Source organism: Sapajus apella, unplaced genomic scaffold (assembly GCF_009761245.1).
Source record: "Sapajus apella isolate SASKATOON/1434 unplaced genomic scaffold, GSC_monkey_1.0 scaffold14, whole genome shotgun sequence".
In the NCBI taxonomy this organism is placed as follows: domain Eukaryota; kingdom Metazoa; phylum Chordata; class Mammalia; order Primates; family Cebidae; genus Sapajus; species Sapajus apella.
The window spans coordinates 23,611,372-23,619,523 of record NW_022436954.1 but is presented as its reverse complement, the minus strand read 5'-3'; positions in this window follow the sequence as shown (position 1 = coordinate 23,619,523).

The window sequence follows — 8,152 nt, the reverse complement described above, 5'->3', positions numbered from 1 at the left end:
AGGTAAAAAGCTCTCAAAGGCTAGAGAGGTCCTATGATAGTCTTACTTCTGATTGTATTTATAAAACAAAGACAATAAGATATTAGATGAAAAGCACAATCTCTAAAGATTGAGGTTTTAGATTCAAATTCTGGCTTTATTTCTTAAGAGCTTTATAATTCCAAAAATGTTGTTTTAGGTCTTTGAACTTAAATTTCCTCATGTGTATAAAAACTTACAGGATTATTTTAAAGAACTAAATGAAATAATGTGCAAAATGGTAGTCAAAATGAGTATAAGCTATTAATCTTATAATATTTAAGCTCTGAGTTAAAAACAATGGGTTAATTGATTTGTTAAAGGTAGCAGTCTTAAAAGAACTTAAAATCACCATCTCTTGCTGACTATATTATTTCTGTTTATAGCTTTTTAGATCTCATGAAGTTGGAATTGCTTTAGAATCTTTTCTTAATTCTTTAAATAGAAGTGAAATTTTATAAAAGTGATATTCTCAAATGTGTATTACTTCTTTCCTTTGTTTGTAATATTTTTGTGCCACCAATTTTAACCCTCATTGCTTAGCTGGGCTGGTTTGTAATAGCACCCAAACTGGCCTACCAAATGACATTATCTGTCTCCCAAGAAACTTCATATATTGCTGCTCTCTGGTTCTTGCTAAAGTATAAATCTTATCCTAACTTACCTTGTTTGCATATCAACAATTGCAGTACTTAAATAAGGTCAATTATATCATAAGTCAAATTCATATCTGGCATTCAAGGCTCTCTACAACTTTTCCCAACCTGTTTCATAAAACTTCATACAGTATTAGTATTCTACCTTACTGCTCTATATACCTGGACTTTTCCTTTTGTACCACATGTACTCCTTGGCTTTCTCTTAGAGTGGTTTTGCTTATACTAGTAGCTCCATTTTTGATGCATATCTCAATTGCCATCATTGATAGAAATCCTTTCTTCAAGATTCAAAATAAATACTAAATGTCGGTCAGGTGCGGTGGCTCACGCCTATAATCCCAGCACTTTGGGAGGTCGAGGCAGGTGGATCACAAGGTCAAGAGATCGAGACCATCCTGGTCAACAAGGTGAAACCCCGTCTCTATTAAAAATACAAAAATTAGCTGGGCATGGTGGCACGCCTGTAGTCCCAACTACTCGGGAGGCTGAGGCAGGAGAATTGCTTGAACCCAGGAGAGGAAGGTTGCGGTGAGCCAAGATCACGCCATTGCACTCCAGCCTGGGTAACAAAAACAAAACTTCGTCTCAGAAAAAAAAAAAAAAAAAAAAAAAAAAAGTCTTAACTCCTGATTTCCCAACTGCGTTTATTTGTCATAAAGCATGGATATGACATGACATACTAAAATGCATTTTTTTATGCCTCAATTTTAATTGTCTTCAATTTTAACCAGTTTGGCACTTACTAGCCATATAACCTTGGACAAATCACCAAATTTTCTGAGCCTCACTTTCTACTTCTGTTCAAGGTGAATATTGATTAGTATTTAGCCAACTTACAGGATGTATTCCACTTGAGGGCCAAATGGAATAATTACGTAATATTACGTTGAAGCTACCTTATTTTTATCTTGGAAATGTTCTAAGGAGATTGGAACTTAAAACAAGATAGCACACTAATCTCCTCGGAACACCTCAACCAAGGTAGTGCATGGCCACAAATTCTGGATATTTCTGGAGTCTGGATACAACTCGAATCTGAATCCAGATGGTCCCTTTCCAAAATAATTAATCATATGTTGGAGCCACATTATTTATTGGTCCATCGTATTTAGGGTCTTTTAGGTTTGTTTGTTCTTTTTCTTCTTTCTTGTTTTTTTTTGTTGTTGTTGTTGTTGTTGTTGTTGTTATTTTATTTATTTTATTTTTTGAAACAGGATCTCCCACTGCCCAGGGTGGAGTGCAGTGGTGCAATTTTGGCTCTTTGCAACCTCTAGCTCCCGAGTTAAAGCAATTCTTGTGCCTCAGCCTCCCCAGTAGCTGGAACTACAGGCATGTGCCACCATGCCCAGCTAATTTTTTGTATTTTTAGTAGAGATGAGGTTTCACTATATTGGCCAGGCTGGTCTCAAACTCCTGACCTTCAGTGAGGTCACACCCAGCCCTATTTAGGGTTTTGAACATGGTAGATATTGAAACAGATACTGAACAGGCAACAGCCCTGTGCTTTTGAGGGTCTCACAAAGCACACAAACTTGTCAGCCGAGATAAGGGAATATAATAGGTTATTTCAAATGAAATAACAATTCACAACCATGGCAGAACACCCATTTTGTTACTTCTATTTGTGTTATTATTTGTGGTTATATTAGTTACACCACTATGAGCACTCTTTTTACACACAGTGCCTGAGGAATATTATGCAAAATTAAACCATTCATATTGCTCTTAAAGTTGTTTGTATATATACATACGTAAAGTGCCTGAGGAATATTATGCAAAATTAAACCATTCATATTGCTCTTAAAGTTGTGTATATACGTATGTCTAAACATGATATATATGAAGTATGATACCAATTTCTTACATTGATTTTCAGATGGTCATTGAATAATAGAATTTCAGTTATTTTGTATAAAAATATTTAATTACATTTTAAAAATCACACTTTAGTCTTTAAAAGATTATTGGGGTCAAACATATTATAATGATGATAATTTGGTTGATGTAAATAAAGGTATATAAGACAGAATTTTGGGCAAAATCCAGAAGTACTCTTTGGCTGTGCGTGACCAGAGTTTGAATATTTATTGGGATACAAAACCTCAACTGTGCCAAATAATGACATCTTTGGAGCAATTGAAAGATTATGTATGTGATCTTCTGAATCTCTCTAAAGATGGAACATATAGATGAAGCACATTTTATATTTGATATAAAAATGCTGAATATCTTAAGCAAATAAATTTAGAGAAAATATATGATGTGCTAGAAAAGTGTAGCAAAACAGAACTTCCCAAATAAAGAGAAAATTATAGTTAGTAATAAAACGCAGTTTTGAATTTTTCCTATACACAGAACTACTTTTTTGCTATCAGAAAGGTTGGCAAATGCTTAACATAAAAATTCAAATAGATATAAAATTGACTATCCTTTTTAAACTGATATATAAATATTTAGAAAAAATGGTTTTTTAAATCAAAAAAGATACATATGAAATATGCAACAAGGAAATATTGCAATTCAACAAAAGAAAATTAGAGCAAGAAAATAATTTGCATAATGATGAAGATTTTTTTTTAATCTTAAAATTCATTTCTAAAGACCATTTTCTTAGTATTATATGTCATGGTCGGATCTCAATCAGAAAAGGATTTTAATATTTTATCTAAAGGGTTAGGCAACACAGGCCATTTTGTGCCCCTTTCTATTTTTTATTGTAGGAAAATATATGTAACAAAATCTATCCATGTTTCAGTGTACAGGACAGTGGTATTACATTATGTTGTTATGCAACCATCACTACGATCCATTACCAGAACTCTTTCCATCTTACAAAGCTTAAACTCTCTGCCCCTTTAAAAATGGCATTATTCCTCCCTCCCATTCCCTGGAAACCACTATTCTACTTTCTGTCTCTATCATTTTGACTACTTTTAAGTATCTCACATAAGTGGTATCAACTTATATAAGCGGTATTTATCATTCTGTGGCTGGCTTACTTCACTTAACATGATGTCCTCAAAGTTTATTCCTATTTTAGCATATGCCAGATTTTTCTTCCTTTTAAATATGAATAATATTCCATTGTAAGTATATACCATGTTTTGCTTACCTATTTGCATATCAGTTGATACTTGAGTTGCTTCAATATTTTAGCTAATGTGAGTAAAACTGCTATAAGCATGGTGTACAAATATCTCTTTGAGACTGTTCTTTCAATCCTTTTGAGTAAATACCTAAAGGTGGAACTGGTGGATCATATGGTAATTCTGACATTTTATGAGGAATTGCCATACTGTTTTCCGCAGTGATGTAACATTTCACGGTCCCACCAACTTTACACAAAACATCCATTTTCTCTACATCTTTGCCTACTCTTTTCTTTCTTTCTTTTTTTTTAATTGCATTTTAGGTTTGGGGGTACATGTGAAGAACATGCAAGATTGTTGCATAGGTACACACATGGCAGTGTGATTTGCTGCCTTCCTCCCCATCACCTATATCTGGCGTTTCTCCCCATGCTATCTCACCCCACCTTTTCTTTTTAATAATAGTCATCCAGTGGGTGTGAGGTAGGTATCACTATAGTTTTGATTTGCATTTTCTTAATGATTACTGATGCTGAGCATCCTTTTATGTGGTTATTGGCTACAATTTATACCTATTGTATAGATAAGCATGGTGGCAATTGAAGATATTAAACAGCTTGTTAAGTATCATTCCAAGCAAGAAATTAAAGGTAACAGAGTGCCTCTTTTTAAAAATAAAGCTAGTTATACCTATACATTTACCAAATGAAGAAAAGCATAAGATTTCATTAATATGCAAATGTGATAGCATTTAGTCATTTGGTTTTTATTTTAAATATAAATTCCAGTTCCTAGTTTTAAGAGTATATGTTTTAGCCAATATCAACAAATACCTTTGCATTGCAACATGATCACTGAAATTCTAGGGCACAAAAACAGTGAGTATAATGAAAGGTACAGAAACGGGTGACTGACACAAAAAAACAAAAGAAACAAACATTGACAAATGCACAAATATTTCTGATAAACCTGACATTACCTGATATAGGTATTTTTAACTGAAATTTTCATAAATTGTTAGATAATAGATGGATAGATCAATTGATCTATAGCTTCAGCAGTGAACAAGGAGAACAGGATATTTCCCTGACCCCTTCATGGGACTTGGAACAGAGGTGCCTAATTTACTGAACCTGCTGCTCTCAACTCCTCACAGGAGGAAGCACATGAGCAAACAAGGTGGGAACTGGAGTGCATAAGCTCTGGAACCAGCTGGCTGTTTTGGTGCCTACAGGATCAAACTCCACTCACTGGGACCTGCTGCATTCCATCCCTCTTGGGAGAGAGCATGCAGTTGAACAAGTGCAGGAGCCAGAGTGAGTGCTTTTGGACTCTGGCAGGCGTGAACTCTATGCAGGTCCCAGAGCAGCATCCAGGTGTGGTACCTGCAACTACTGAAGACCCAGAGGGCATGTTACAGTGCTCATTTAGCTCTGCTGTCCACGAATGGCTTAAGTATTAACAGCTCAGTGGGCCCATGGCTGCCCTCCAGCAGTGAGGGCATAGGGCCAGTGTGACAGCATTTTGTATCTACCCTCATGGCTCCCAAGCTCCTGTCTTGTGTCCAGGAAAAATGAGGTCTCCTGAACAAATTGCAGGACGGGAAATCAGAGGGATTTTATTGATAATGAAAGTGGCTCTCAGTGGGAAGGGAGCTGAAAAGGGGACTGGGTTTGGGGTAGGTAATCTTCCCCTGAAGTCCAGCTCTCTCTGACTGGATTCTTTGAAGTTACATAATCAAGCTGTCCCTCTGAAGTTGAGCCGCTTCTCTTCAACATCTGGCCATAGTCCCCAACGTTCAGCTCCTTCTCCTCTCTGCTGACTGAGTCTGGGGTCTTTATAGGCACAGGATGGGATGGAGTGGGGGCTGTAGGTGGTTTAGGAAAAGGCAACATTTGAGCAAGAAAACAGGAATATAAGTTCTCACTTTGGGCCACAGTATCAGACTTCTTGGCTTGAGAGTGGGGCTTTGCCAGGGACTTGCCCCTGTCTGCCTAGAATTTCTTTGCCTCTTGTCACTATCATTGCTACATTAGGTTTTTAGGATTTTTAAAGATAATATCAGTTTTGCGTTCTTTGTTGGTACATACCTAAAATGCTACTATATACTCAATTATTTTTAACTATTCACATTGACTTACTTAATCTCCATGATTTATCCAAGCAGAACCAACATTTCTCATGAACTTCATCCATAACTGGAAATAGACATGTAATGCAAGAATACAATATAGATCTGAACCAGAAAAACATGTATTTAAAATGCTGATTTACTGCGTCTTAATGTCTTACTTTGTGAACTTTAGTTTCCTTATTTATGAAACAGATTGTAATAATTTTTTTATTATTAAAGTAAGAATTGATATTAATAACATAAAATAACCTATTGTATAATCTGATATATAGTAGATGCTCAATATTTATAAGCAAATCAACACTCACATTTCCACTGCTATTCAGGGTTTGGATTTCCTTAGATCTTCTTAGTCTTTTGGTACTTGATATTTTTGATGCTACATTCTACAAAATAATGAGCTCCCTGAGGAACTATGATTTATTTATTTAAATTTCCTTCACAGAATCCAATTCAGAAGATTGTAGGTGGTTGGTCCTCAATGATTATTAACCTAGTTAAATTGTCTCTAATAGACTGAAGATCTGGGAGGGTGAAAATGAATATCTAACACTGACTAGACAACCACTAAACATTTTGGGAATACTTACAGGTTCTTGGCTATGGTTCTTCTGCATCACAAATTCTACTTTTCTTAGAGTTAATAATGTCATAGACTTAAGAAAGATGATTTTGAATATCAATAATCACCAACTTTAATTTTTTTCAAAAATTTCTAAAATTTTCTAAATTTTCTAAAATTTCTAATTTTAAAATTTTCTAAAAATTTCTAAAATTTCAAAACTATCCAAAATTCAAAAGCCTACATAATAATAAGATAATAATATTTTATTTCCATGACACTTTATTCAAAGCACTTTGAAATGCTGATATGAGTCTTCAACATACAGACAGTAAGAGAGGCCCAAGATAAAAAAACTCAGAACTGGAATTGCAACCCAAATTGTTTTATCTCTCTCCCCCTATTGGAATGTGAATTTATCTGTACACTTGTTACTGAAACACTAGGGGTTCTATATAGGTCCCTTTACTCACAGCACAAAAAGCCCATTGCTGAGACAGTGAGTAGTGCCTGGAAAGAAGGCTTTATTTGGATGCCACAGTCAAGGAGATGGGAGATTGGTTTCAAATACGTATTTTCAACCAATTGAAATTTAAGATTTATACAGCAGAAATGTAATTATATATGAAAAAACACACAGTAGGGAGAGATAAGAAAAAGGAGTTGGTCAACAGGACGCAGGTGGTTGGTTAAGCAGTGATGGGATTCAGCATCTCATTGTCCAGATGCAATGATCTGGTTAGTTTGAGATCCCTGATATTCTCTGGGAGGCCTGAGGGTTCATTTCTGGAGAAAGGAACTCGGATAATACCAGTGTAACTTTTTCAAGTTTTGGAACTGGGAAGGTCAATTTGAATATTTATTAAAAAGGAGACATGAACATCCATTCTCTGGGAAAATTGGCCCCATTTTAGAGATTTTGTCTCTAAGGTAAATTCTAACATCAGAAATTGGTGTTCAGCCCCAATCTTCAGAGAAAATGTCTCTCACTGAGCACACTCAAAAAGCTGCTGAGAAATCACCAAATTCATGTCAAATCAAGCAGTCAAGTAATAGCCAAGCATCACATTAACCACTAGACTGATTTGCCACACTTCTCTAACTTTGATTGGAAAAAAATACAATTAGCCCAGATTGATTTAGATAATTTATTACTCATAGCACAACATAAAGCAAAAGCTTCTTGTTGCATGGTTCCCCTTGCTCCTCAAGTCTCATTAAGGGATGATGCAGAGATTATCTAAAGAGATGCTGCATTCAGTGGTTCTGCTTCACAGCTGAGGAACACTCAGCTTTGGAAGGAACTGCTGACACAACTTCTTTATGTTTGCCTGAAATAATACATTATTTATTACTCTGGGATTTAAGCTAATCTCAGAGAGAAGAGGGGAACTTGACCATTCTGAAATGTAAATACATTTTTCTGAACCAGACGGAAACACTGTGTCAATGAGTGACCTTCACTTAGAAAAACATTCAGAAATGCTACAAATAGTCTTCCCAAATCCACAATTAGAGTTTTAGGCAAAGCAATTCCTAGCAACTCCAGGTATATTAAAGTTTTAAGATTTTCAATGACCCAGTGATTTATATATGTCTCTGGTCTGTTACAGTGATGAAATGTGGGATTATTTTCAGCAACTTTTAGTATATGTTCAAACCACCAATAAATGTATCAATATAATTCAGC